Raw genomic sequence first — 14,249 nt, 5'->3', positions numbered from 1 at the left:
TGAATAAATTTAAACAGGTTTTAATTTTCCTACATCAATGTAACGCTACCTCTAATTCCATGAAATGTTTCTGCAGCGCTTTAGAATGTTTTTTTTTTTTTTTTTTTTTTTTTCTTCGCTTAATTCTGTCGCTAGCCAAAATATAATTTGCTGTATTACGACTACAAATGAGACCAACATGCAGCTTATATTGCAGCCAATCTAGACACCAGTCCTATAATTAATTCAGACAATGTTTCTGGACTCTGAAATCTGACTCTGATTTTGATGTCTTGCTATATGTCTTAAATTTCATTCATTAAGGTCTTAAAAAGTCTCAAATGTGACCTGGTGAAACCTGTAGAAATCCTGAAGAAATTCTTAGTCGATTTAACACTCATACCATATTGTCGACTAATTGATTAGTTCAGAATATTTTTTGATCCCCTCACGGAAATTATTTTAGAAATGATAGATGATTTAATCGACAGATCTGTAAACTGTAAAAACTGAGTTTCTCAACAAAGGATCATGCAAAGCACTACTTTACATCTTGTGTTTAGCAGAGATGTGCTCAGAAGTTTTTGGGAAATAAGTCATTCAGCATGAAAAAAGCGTAACAAATTATGAATGATTAATCTGCTAAAGAAATCTCGGTAGACTGAGACCAAAATGACAGATTAGTCAACTAATCTAAAAACTAAAAGGGGGGGTACAGCCCTACTCTGGGCTTTGTCAATGTTGTAATTTATTACTCTTTATACCCTAAATATTAGTATTGATGATGAAAATAAGTAGTAGCAGTTCCACATGTCATGTATATGCATTCATACACATTTGTCTTTGGTTGATAAACGTGTTCAAGACCTGCGATCGTCTGTTGAAAATATTTTGCTACTCTAAAGTAGGCCAGCCTCAGTGGGACGCCGTCACTCTGAAAGCCTGTCAACACTAATCACTCATATAGAGTACTAAAATTAGGCAATATATCAATTACCTGCACAACCAGACAAGTATAACTTTGCTTTCTGCACCTTGATGTTTGCAATTAAAGACTGTGTCGAGGTGGGAAAGCTTGTTGCTGACGGCGAGTGCCCCAGGGGGCTTGTGTCGGAGATGAACAGTTTCAGAGTTGATTTGGTGTGTGTGGGCACAAATAAAGACATTTGCATTGACAATTGTTTAGGGAAAGCCACTAAACCATAACTAGTGATTTATAGAAATATAGCTGTAGAATACAGTCGCGTTGGAGAGGGACGAGTAGGTCGTACGTTGCCAACAAATTTCCGCAAACTATCTTGCAAAAAAATATTTATTTGCAACGTTTTGGTGCTAAAACTTAGCCTGACGTGGTCATACTCAGATTCTAGTCAGAATATGAATCTGATACTGCTCCATTGGGCTGTGATTAAGGGGCGTGTTTCAACCGAACCAGGAAAGAAAATGCCTCTGCACTCAATTGGATAGATCTACAACCAATCAGAGCAACGGAGTATGTGACGCTCCAGCTTCTTAGCGACCATCGGGGCCAGGTGATAAATTAAACTTTTGCCCAATCCCGTAGGAAGGACGGCAAAAACATCTTTCCGATCGACAAATGCCTTGATCGCGGTTCTCTGTTCCTCTTTTAAAATGAATGCGCTGTCCATGGCTTAATTTGAGCCAGAACACGCCAGAACATGTTCCAGCACCTCCGACATTGGATCCGGAACCTTTTTTATTGGATCCTGTGTCACTCAAAAATGAATCGCCTATGAAAAGAACAAATTACTGTTTGTGTAGTGTTCAATGTTGTTATCTGTCTTGTTAGTCTTTATTCCCCATTGAAGTTCCACAAAAATCTTGTGTTTATATTTTCGATGCGTTTTGAGGTGAATTTTCAGGGTAAGATGGAGGGGGGAGAGGGACTGAGGGAGCTTAAATTAAAGGGAGCCAAACTGCTTAAATTAACTAACAAAAAAGCTTACCAGTCGGATCCCAAACAAGCAAAAAACGCTTCTGCCGATCAAGAATGTGGAGACCACGGTGGGTTTTTTGGTTAATTTAATAATGGATAATTGCTGCTTGTGAAAACGATTGTTGCAGTGTATTGTTTTTATTTTTTTTACATTTCGTACCCATGCAGTGCATGTTCTGAAATAATTTTGAGTTGCCAGATCCACCCCTCCTCTGCGCTCCGGGACCTCCCACTTTACAAATTAAGCACTGGCGCTGTCGATATCTTCTATAACGGATGCGATGGCAGAATCTGCACATCACAATTCTCCAGCGGCAGCCATCTTTGTGTAAATTAATTCAACCCAAGCGCTCTTTGGTGACGTGGTTGATTACGTTACTGTTGATCATCTATCCATCATCTTATAAATCCCACCCTGACAATTTGATTGGTCCAAACTGCTCTGGTTCGAGCGTAGTTGCTCAACAACAGATCAAGTCCAGACCGAACTTCCCGACCTCAAATGTTGTGGGCGGGGTTAAGTTCGGCTGGCATCCAGGCTAGCTATAACTTCAACAATATACGTTTAGCTGCTGCCTCCGTCCACAGCGGTACATTGCTTAGCCTCCATGTTGGGACGTCTGCCTGCTTCTCCAAACTGGGGGCGTGCCGACCGCCATCTACTGTAGTCAGGGCCCCTGGAAGTGCGCTGGGCTTTGAAGCCAATTTGACATAGCAGCCAAACAGTGGAATTACAACTTTTGTGTCTGTCGCGTGATGCCCTCTGGCCCAAAAAGACTTTTCCCGCATAGATATACATGGGGAAAGAGACTTATGTAAATCAGTGGATAATTTTTTTTGAGCATCACAACTTCCGCAAAATGACTCGTTTCACTATCAGAATTTGATCCATTTGGCCCGATAACATTTGGGAAGTCCAGAAGAGCTGCATGATTAAATCATTTAATTCCTATTCAAGTTAGCGGAGTCCTAGTCTCACATTCCAGACCTTCCTCCACAGCGCTGCGGAGGAGGGTCTGGCCAGTGCACACAGCACTTTGGGATGGGAGAAAAACGTGCTCTGGTTTATTGGCATTTCTTTAAACCAATCACAATCGTCATGGGCGGCGCGGGACGGAGGCACGGTGCCGCTGCATAATAGCGTCGGGAAGGAACTTGTTTTGGTGGAACGTGTATGTTCTAAAGTAGTTTTAGTCGTGCAACAGAAAACTCAGATTGGACAGATAGTCTAGCTAGCTGTCTGGATTTACCCTGCAGAGATCTGAGGAGCTTTTAACCATAGTCCTCAGAAATCCACCGGAGTTTAGAACACCAACACAAAGAAAGAGGAAGGTAACAGACATCCGGCCGAAAAGAAGGACATCCGGCGGAATTTCCAGCGGCTCCAGAGCAATCCCGGAAGTGGAACGTCATGGATATAGACTAGAGTGTGCTAAACTGGAAGTAGCTGGCGGAAGTCTGTAGTGCGCCTGCTCTATGGGTATCATAGTGTGGAAGCAGCGCCGATGTTTTTTGGCTTCATGCACCACTGAGCAGCTCTCATAGGAATGAATGAAAAAAAAAATATTTATACATCCGTGACTGTAGGTAATACACTGACTATGGATATGGATGTAAGGACAGATTAAAATAACTTAATATCCAAGAATTAAGCCTTCAGTTTATTCCAGCTTTTGTAAGCAAGGCTTTAATCCGTTGCTTTTAGAGCGGTAGTATTTTGCGTCACGCTCGTCTCCAACAATTCTTCTGCTTTTAGTGTGGGCTGTAATTTTCAGACAATTTAGTTCAAAGAATCAGCGCTGCTTCACAGTGAGCAAATTATCATCATTATCAGTGGACCTATTGCCCTCTTTCATTACCTTAAGACTATTTTAGTTATTACATGTGCAGTCTTTAACCTCACAGTCCTCACTGATGATTGATGAATTACAGATCTACTTGCTTTGGATGACTGTCAGGTGTGTGTGTGTGTGTGTCTCTGTCTGTCTGTCCGTTTCACATCTGCTGTTGCTGATGTCAGAGATGTTCAGGCCATTTGTCCAAACACTGACAGTGTTACTAACTATCTGAGGGTGTGATTTGATGTGTTTTCGAAAGGCTTCGCGCCCACAGGCTTTTATCCGGTAGAGCAGAGCGTTTTCCAAAAGTGCGAGTTCAAAATTGAGCCCAATTACATTGTCCTTCTCGGCCATGCAATCTTCGTTACTTACCATTTTTAAAAATTATCCTTGGAGAACTCCGCACCGTCATTATCTTCAGTTCAGCTCATCAGATTTGAGTGACGTCCACCGCCTTTTTACTTCGCTTGTCAATCACAATAATCAAGATGCCTGGATTTGCGTTTCATCTTTGCAAACATGGAGGAAAAGATCTGTTGTAATAATTTAATAATAAACTATGACCTTTTTTTTCCCCTTCTTTTATGGAAACAATGTGCACTGTGTGCTGTTTCTCGTGACAAGAAATGACAGCACTTTTTTAAACAATTAAATATTCTGTGTGAACATAACTTAATGAAGCTAAATACATTTTTTAAATCCTTTAACAAGCCCTGATCTCTCTAAATATGCTGAGCGTGTGCAGACACAAGCTGAAGGGAATGAAAGGACCAATTTTACATTAAAGTGCTGTAAACTGTGGTTTTTGTGTGACACCCAATTTGTTACCAGATCTTAGCAATTACCCTGTTTTATACCATGGTCTGGGTGAATACTCGATTCTGTGGAGGAGGGTCTGGCTAGTCCACAGAGCATTCTGGGATGGGAGAAAAACATGCTCTTGTTCATTGGCATTTCTTTAAACCAATTACAACTGTCTTGGGCGCTGCTAAGCACCAGACGGAGCCACGCACCTCTGCAAAATAGCCTCGGGAAGGAACTTGTTTTGGTGGAACGTGTACGTTCAAAAGTTGTTTTAGGCTGTGTTCACACTTGACGTATTTTTTGACAAGAAAAAGTTGACTAGGGTGCTTTTGTAGTGAAAGCTTTTGGTTTCAAAAAGCAGCCAAAAGTGTCTTTTGTTGCTATAACAACAGCTACTGCCACAGTATCCTAGCTAGAGCGCTATGTGGAGCAGTGCTAACGTTAGATAAAACAAAGTGGTGGAGCGAGCTAGAGAAAGAACAGAGAGAGAGAGAGAGGTGCTAACGTTAGATAAAACAAAGTGGTGGAGCGAGCTAGAGAAAGAACAGAGAGAGAGAGAGAGAGAGGTTCTAACGTTAGATAAAACAAAGCGAGTTCCCTGTACAGGGAGCACCCGGTCATATCGTATAACTCGCTGTGCTCCGACTCCATTTTTTCTTGTTGTCATGGAAACAACAGGTCTGGCTACTCTGCCTGTCATTGGTCGGCTGTCAAAAAGCACTTGACGTCGGGCGTTTTTTTTGAGAAATGTTGAACTTTTTTCAACTTCAAAACGACGCTTCGAGCTGCAGTAAAAAAGTCGCCGGTGGCGTTTAAATGCTCACACTTTTTTTTAAAACACGGTTTACTCCACAGGATTATAATGTAAACGCTGGTGGCTTCTAGAAAACACGCCAAGTGTGAGTATAGCAACAGAAAACTCAGATTGGACAGATAGTCTAGCTAGCTGTCTGGATTTACCCTGCAGAGATCTGAGGAGCAGTTAACCATAGTCCTCAGAAATCTAACAGAGGTTAGAACGCCAACAAAAAGAAAGCCCAAAATAACGGACATCCGGCCGAAATGAGGGACATTCGGCGGAATTTCCGGCGGCACCTGAACAATCCCGGGAAGTGGAAGGTCGTGTATATAGACTATGACCAACACAAACATCGGCCAACACGATAAAAACAAGGCCGCTAAACGGCTCATCAGATCGGGTACCCATACTATGTCAACCGCTTCATTATTATGTGATTGCACAGAGTTCATTAGACAGCTCATCAAGAGGAGTGACAAGTGTCGGAGTGTGAAATTAGCCGAACGAACAGGAGGAAGGTTAAACTTTCAAAACACACAGCAGCTTTAATGCTGGGGTTCTGCATGTGGTTCTGCCGAACAGTTCAATTGTGATCATTAAGGTATGAATTGTGGTTTTGGAAATGGCTGCAGTCTGCATTTTTCCGCCTCTGTATCAGATTAGCGCTGCCAGAAACCCTTCATACAGCAGAGTGCAGATTCTATACGCGTGTCAGGAAGACTTTAATCCAGGGACATCATTAGGAGAAAGCGTCATAATCACCGTACAATGGAGGGAAAGAGAGAATGACACCCACAGAGGGTACATTGGGAGGAAAGCCAAGGCAGACAGGGTGCAAAATAAATCAGGGAAGCAGGACGACAAAGAGCTGACAGAACAAAGGACATGTGAGACGAGAGGACGAGAGTGAGCAAGGATGGCAGCGAAGGTGAGAATTCAAATTAGGACACGTCCATCCGCAGCTTTTTCCTTTTCCTCCCCCGCCCCCCCATGCAGCCCAGGAACTCTTTCCGAGGCCGGAGAGAAAGGAGAAGCAGTCGTGTATTCTGTGAATGATGGAGAGGCTGCCATGATTCAATTTTAGCAATCACTTCCCACACAGCTGGGGCCTTTGTGCTGTCTGAACAGCCCTGTTCGCAACACACACACACACACACACACACACACACACACACACACACACACACACACAAGGTTATAAATTAAATGTATACTGAAACACACACACACATTCACACACACTCATGTTCCTGTGTGTAACTTGTCTTTTTAACAAGTTGGTTCATTACTCACTTTATTGGAGACTGTCGACCCCCGAAAAATGACCCATCGTTCATTGTTGTACAAGCAGCTATTACGACCCATATTTATGTTTATTGTTAAGCGGCGCCGTAGTGACCGTAGTAATTTAATTATGACCGGAGCAGAGCTGGAAGTAAGCTGACACGATCACAGAAGGCTTGTATCATGTGGATGCACCGACAGAATTGTTGTCATTACTTAGAATTCCTCATGTGGGAGACAGAAACTTCGCACTACGGCTTTAGAAACGTTTTTAAAACTGTGACCGTTGCAAGATGTGAGGATGGAAAAAGTTCCTGTGGACCGTTTTATTTCCTGCTCAGGTTGCTAAATTATGAAACGCTCCCATGGGTCGTATTAGAGGGTATGAATAAACAGCCTGTTTGTTTTGGAGGACTTGTTGCTATGTTGACATGTGAATCATTTCCAGTGAGAAACATGCTGTCTTCTAAGCTCTAAAAAGAGCAATGTGAAAAAAAGAAGTGGGTGGTTACCAGGAGCAGTGATAACCACTGTGGATGGAAAGAGACAGAAAACTAAGAAAAAGATCGTGGGTGGGTTTATTAAATGTAAGTTTCAGTGACACGCGGGACAATAATGGGACATGAACCCCGGTCACCTGGGTGAATGTCCTGTGTTATTTTACCCATCCACCACTCCAATCAACCTCCCTACTTTCCTTTCATACTACTCACTACCATTGTCGCTCTTAATACTATGTCATCTAATAGCAGCACGTCGAGCTGCTGCTCTGCCCGGTGCGTTCTATACAGACGCTAAAGGGGGATTTTTGCATCGTTATCTGGCGCTGAGAGACACTGACCAAGCATCAGTATTTTACGAGTTGGGAGTGAGAACGGGTTGCTTAATCGGTTGTATGTTTGCATACTAAAGGACCTTTACACAATCTTATCAAAGCTGAATTTTATGTAGTCTTGATTTGGGTGTTTACAATGGTCATTCACTTCTAAAAGGGTTGTAAATCTAGTTCTTCAAGAAAATGGTTGCACACCATATGCAACTTTAATCAAATAAAACGTAAATTTTCCCACAAAAGTTGTGGCTTGTGAAAGTGGCTTGGAACTTTTTGGAAAACCAGTAACCTCAGTGGCTGGTGAGCAGAAAAGTTGATGTCAAACCCTGGACTTATTGCATGTCGTCCTGAACATTCAAACTTTTATTCTACACCTGTCTTTGAAACATGAGGTGGGATTCACAACAGGAATATTTTTCCTGGTGATTTGATCAGTGCGCTATTCAAATTTAGAAGAAAAACTCAAATCATGTTCTGATCAAAAGTGCTTTCAAGTCTTTGACCATTCCGCTTTTCTAAAGGTGCCCTGTGTGCGTTATTACAACATGGAGAGAGGAAGAAAGGAGGCAGTTCTTGTATAATGGATTGACGCCACAGAGGCATTTTAAAGGTACATTTAATACACTGAACGCTGGCGACATCACGGAAAAAAGGACCTGAGGCTCTGATGTGGAACTGTTCAAACAGAATCCAAATGATTGAAATGCGGAAGCAGAGATTTAAAAATTGTATTTAATTTGAATCTATTCTAATCACATCTAATCTTTACTAAAACCAACTGTGGTGTCAGCACGTACTGACCACACCCTGAGTACATAGTGTAACTCAACATATTCTAATGAACGGGTTTGTATGATATCGTACAAAAAGTTATGCACACTAAAACTAGGAGGCCGCCGACTGGTCACGTGACATCGGCTACAGAGCTCCGTGCTACAGAGCGGCAGTTGCTAGCTGTTTAAAACACTCCCAAGGAACTCACATTTCCTGGTTGAAAGTCTTTAGTTTTCCCTGGGAAGTGAACTCCGCTCCCTGGCTTAAAAGTTCTGTATGTTAACGCCCACCTCGACCTCCTCACCTACGCAGCGGCAGTCAATGTGGTGCACACAGCCAAAAAAACGTGTAAATCATACAAATTACAGTGCTTAACTTTTCGTAGCTTTTCGAACGTATGGTTCATGAGAACAGCCTGTGTAACTTGTGTAAGCGTGTGCAGCGTTGAAGATGTACAGTAACTGTCATGGTTGTGGTTTGATAAGTTTGCTTGCTTCATGTTTCCCTGTTAGTTGTTCTCCGTTTCCTTTTTTTTTTTGCATTCATTTCGTTCACTCCCATTTCTGACTCTTCTCTCCCTGTCTCTGTACTTTCCTTCCTTGTATGTAGTTATGTTTTCTTTTGCCCGTGTTCATTTGTTCTCTGTTTTGTTTCCCTAGATCCATTCCTTGTGTATGTTTGCATACTTTGCTTCCTGTTTTATTTTGTAGTGTTTGGTTCCATGTATCTTTTTCTAGCTTTGTTTCCTGTTGAGGCTGATTAGTCCCTGGTGTGTTTCTCCTGCCCCTCGTTACCACCCTCCCTTCCAATATGTAAATAATGCCTACCACGCACCGAAAGACTTTGAAAGGTCTGACACAATCTCACATCTGAAGACAATCTGTCATGTCATGGAGTTTTTAGTCACAGCCTAGAACATTTTACTACCAAGATTTAAGACTTAAGAAACTATACCATCAAACACGTAGCCCTACAAAAAAATGGCAAAAAAAAGTTATGCTACTTCTTGAATTACAAATATGAATGTAGTTGAACTGTGTCACGCTGCATCTGCAATCAGATTTTATTTATTTTTTAAAATTGAAGACACAGTTTGAACAATGATATATGTATCATAATAAAGTAGGGAAAGTTTAGGATTTCGGACTTTGGCACCCCCAGTAGCAGTATCATAAAAGACACCCCAAAGATTTACTCTAAGCATTTTTATGTGACAAAATTATTCTATCATCTAAGGACTTAAAGTTGCATCCTGGGTCCCTGAGTAGCTCACCTGGTAGAGCGTGCGCCCATATACAGAGGCTTGGTCCTTGACGCAGCGATCACAGGTTCGATTCCGACCTGCGGTCCTTTGCTGCATGTTGTTTCCCCTCTCTCTCCCCTTTCATGTCTAAAGCTGTCCTAAAAAATAAAATGTTGCATTATGTATTTTCAAAAACGGCACATATTGTTATTTTGCAGTCAACTACTTTGTCGATCTGTGTACAGCAGTATGTGTGCTTTTTCATGTTTTATCTCTTTAACCGCAGACTGTTTTATCTTTATCATTTTCTGTCTTCCAGACAACCATTGGTTTCAGTTCATCTGTCTGAAAATTCATTACAGGTCACCCATTGCCAAATGAAACTATTGTCATGTATATTTTCTATTTCAACCACGGGCATTAAGACTGTTTACAACAGAGGATTCCTCCATCAATTCAATTGATGAGCTGCTTCTTAGAGAAGTATTTGTGCAATATTAAATCCTTTGTCCCTCTCGCACCAGATGATTAAAATCAAAAGAAAGATTTGAGAAAGAAGAAAGGATTTGATTAAAACAAAGCATGGGGTTTGCTGAAACACACACACACACACACACACACACACACACACACACAGTCAAAAGCAGTAAAGGAATGGAAGATTGTTTCTGTGCATTTGTATTCAGCTTACATCTGTGTGCTTTGAATCTAATCTAAACATATCATTCTTATGATTGTCACACTTGCAGTCCCACAATGATACACTGATTATCTTATCTTCATATTCTGTTTTTTCTGTGTTCTTGTGTGGCTGTATGAATCCAGTTTGCATTCACAGGACCGCTCCGCTGTCGCCGGAGGTTCAACTGGATGTCCGTCACCTTCCGCTTTCTTTGTGTTGGTGTTCTAAACTCCGGTTGATATGGGAAACATAGCTAGAGCCGACAATAAAATTATATTTATCTTTTTTTTTTTTTGCTCACCTCCCTATGTGCATATGTTCCACCAAAACAAGTTACTTCCCGAGGCTATTTAGCACCGCCCAAGACGATTGTGATTGGTTTAATGAAATGCCAATTAACCAGAGCACGTTTTTCTCCCATCCAGGAATGTTGTGTGGACTAGCCAGACCCTCCTCCGCAGCGCTGTGAACAAAGGTCTGGCAATGCGAGACTAATACAATACATACTACGTTCTGACTGCACTTGTTAGCATAGTCTGACAAAAAATACAGATTTGCATTTTGTCTTTTTCTTTGATCTATGATGTCATCATGACAATTTCCCATTGGCATTGATCTCTGATTCCATGTGACATCATAGTCACGTAAATGTAGCATCCCCCGGTTTTAGCTTCACAATCTCAACGAAGACTCCAGAGTTCAGAGCAGCAAAACTCGCAAACCCCTCAGTCACTCGGTGTTCAGAAGAAATAACCGACTGGTTTGTTTGTTAAAGGCACCAACAACAAAGAAGATGGATCCCGAGCAGATGGAAGTTTATTCTGAAAGCCAGACTGTCTCTGCAACGAGAGGGACTTTTCCAAGACAGCAAGCTGCTCCGCAGACTATTTGAGGAACTCTGCAACAGATTCCAAAATATCATTGACGACAACATTTGCCTGTGCCTTGGAAATACGGTCTTACTTAAAGAAGTCAGGGACGTGCAAACGACCATCCACAACCTTGGCCAAGACCAACTGAACGTAGAAAATGAGAAGCTGCACAGACTGGTGGAGGAGCAACGAAAGCACATCCACGATCTGGAAGAGGAGTATCTGGTAGAGGAGTGCAAAAAGAAGTTGGAAAACCTTGACATCAACAAGAAGAAAGGGGAGTCGGCGTTTACCATTGAAGGTGACGCCCAGCCAGGTTGTTCTCACATGAATTTGGATGAGTGTGCAGGTTAGCCTGCAAGGCACCAAGCAGCCTCTCTGTGAAAGGACTGGAGGGGCTGCACAACATCAACAGAATAAGCAAAAAAACAAAAGAACAAAAAAAAAAGCAGCATTGGTTTGGATTTTTTGGTGGCATTTTAGGCCTTTATTCTGATAGGAGAGCTTAGACATGAAAGGGGAGACGTTACGTTACCTTGCGTAAGCATGGACGCCTGGCCAATAGTAGTGTGTGAATGCTATTGAAGGGCGGGTCTTGCCTAGTTGCGTGGGTTCCATAACAACGCGGGAATGACATGCAGAAAGGGCCGCAAGTTGGAACCTGACCTTGCGGCCGCTGCGGCAAGGACTGAGCCTCTGTACATGGGTCACACACTCTACCAGGTGAGCTACCCAGGCGCTGATTTGTGTAATTGTTTAACACTATATAGTCTTTACTGTTATGGTTTTTATTTAGAGAGAACGATTACTTTAAAGGTCCTGTAACATGCTGCTTTTTGAATGCTTTTATATAGGCCTTAGTGGTCCCCTAATACTGTATCTGAAGTCTCTTTTATATAGGCCTTAGTGGTCCCCTAATACTGTATCTGAAGTCTCTTTTATATAGGCCTTAGTGGTCCCCTAATACTGTATCTGAAGTCTCTTTTATATAGGCCTCAGTGGTCCCCTAATACTGTATCTGAAGTCTCTTTTATATAGGCCTCAGTGGTCCTCTAATAGTGTATCTGAAGTCTCTTTTATATAGACCTTAGTGGTCCCCTAATACTGTATCTGAAGTCTCTTTTATATAGACCTTAGTGGTCCCCTAATACTGTATCTGAAGTCTCTTTTATATAGACCTTAGTGGTCCCCTAATACTGTATCTGAAGTCTCTTTTATATAGACCTTAGTGGTCCCCTAATACTGTATCTGAAGTCTCTTTTATATAGGCCTTAGTGGTCCCCTAATACTGTATCTGAAGTCTCTTTTATATAGGCCTCAGTGGTCCCCTAATACTGTATCTGAAGTCTCTTTTATATAGGTCTTAGTGGTTCCCTAATACTGTATCTGAAGTCTCTTTCCTGAAATTCAGCCTTGGTGCAGAATTACAGCCACTAGAGCCAGTCCCACAATGAGCTTTCCTTAGAATGTGCCATTTCTGTGTCTGTAGCTTTAAATGCTATTGAGGAGGAGAGGGGGGGGGCAAGGTGGAGGGTGGGGGTGTGGCCTTTACCAACTGCCATGCCTCGCTTGTTTTCAAGCCATGATGTCTCTTTCTTTCTCATGGGTGGGCCAAATTCTCTGGGTGGGCAAAGCAGAGAAAGGGGAGGTAACCTTGCTCCTTATGACGTCATAAAGGGAAGATTCCAGATCGACCCATCTGAGCTTTCATTTTCTCAAAGGCAGAGCAGGATACCCAGGGCTCGGTTTACACCTAGTGCCATTTCTAGCCACTGGGGGACCATAGGCAGGCTGGGGGAACTCATATTAATGTTAAAAAACCTCATAAAGTGAAATGTTCATGCCATGGGACCTTTAAATCCCTCACTCTGCTCTTGCTATAGCATCAGTGCGGGATTTTTTCCTTTGTTTCTAAGTTGATGTTATCGTCCAATGCACCTGCATAGAAGAATGTGTTTGGATATGCGAGTTGTTTCTTCAATAAGTTTTACGATTAGTTTGAAATATAAACTTTAAAGCTGCAACAGTGAACATTTTTCACTCTAATCTGTACTTCCCCTTAGCTCTATAGACAATAATACTCCGCACATTTTCTTACTAAGCTGTTTACATGGCTAATGAAAGCAAATTTTCCATTAATATTCCCTTTTACATGCAACCGTGCAAAATAGGACTTTTTCAACCTTTTCCTCCGGTGGTGAACACAGCCTCCCTCTTTCATTCCTTCAACCAGCTTCTTGAAAACGTCAGCGTAGCGATGTCTGTGCATATCCAAAAAACCTGTTGAAGTCTTTCATAATGTTTAAAAGGAGCTGTGTTTCTCCTTCTTTTCTTTTTGGCCATGCATCTCTACCGCAGCACTTCAAACTGTTGGCTGGTTGGGTTGTGTACAGTAACCATAGTAAAGCACAGAGCTGACCGTAACGGGCAAGAGGCCGTAAACTGTCACAAACCGCCGTAAAACCCCCGATTGAGACACAGATTCTGAATATGCTGTATACATGTCCAAATAACGCTTCTACAACTTGAATAATATCGGCATATCACACATGTCTTAATCGGGAAAAAACTACATGTCATATTCAGAATATTGGTGTGCATGCAATGATGCATGTATGATCATATTTGGGATACTGTGTTTACATAAGCACCGAGAAGGTTATTCATATTCCCAGTAAACATGATAAATACTAGTAACCCGGTTTCTGATTACTGCATTTGCGTTACAGCTAATTTGTTGTGACCTTTTCTTTTTAGCTCGAAGCGGCGCACAATGGTTCTGGGATACAGAGGACTGATAACAGAAGTTTTTTATAGCTAAACAGGCCTTGCTGATCCGTCACCACATACTCTGTGACAGCCCCCCCCCCCCCCAAAGATACGGCTAGAGACTCTCATTTTCAGGTGTTGTTCTCCGGTGCCACAGTTTAAATTACATTGTTTTCACATGGACAAGCAAAAAAAAAACAGCACAGGAGCAAACATGGCGAGGATTGAACACACGGTCCCTGTGGGTGGCCTGAGTGGGACTGAACAGCCTCCTCCAGCGGAGCTGTGTGTGTGTGTGTGTGTGTGTGTGTGTGTGTGTGTGTGTGTGCGCCGCTCTCTAACGGGCTGCATGACTGCAGAGATGGAGGGAGAGGTGCTTGACAATTCCCATTAAAATCCAATTATTTCTGACATTT

The 14,249-nt window shown here is 42.1% G+C and overlaps 1 long non-coding RNA gene across 2 annotated transcripts; it reads left to right on the top strand.

The window, feature by feature from the left end:
- The first annotated feature begins 4,926 nt into the window (after nt 1–4,926).
- LOC116061809 lies at nt 4,927–5,241 on the top strand. 2 transcript variants are annotated; one of them, XR_004895217.1, is made up of 2 exons: nt 4,927–5,075; nt 5,127–5,241. It is a non-coding gene; the product is annotated as an uncharacterized LOC116061809 (long non-coding RNA). The 2 variants fall into 2 exon arrangements; XR_004107816.1 differs by having other exon boundaries at nt 5,116–5,241.
- The last annotated feature ends 9,008 nt before the right edge of the window (nt 5,242–14,249 follow it).

This window comes from Sander lucioperca, chromosome 15 (genome assembly GCF_008315115.2).
Source record: "Sander lucioperca isolate FBNREF2018 chromosome 15, SLUC_FBN_1.2, whole genome shotgun sequence".
Taxonomy (NCBI): domain Eukaryota; kingdom Metazoa; phylum Chordata; class Actinopteri; order Perciformes; family Percidae; genus Sander; species Sander lucioperca.
Note: the sequence above shows the minus strand (reverse complement) of the source record. Positions and strands in the feature narration are given on the sequence as shown.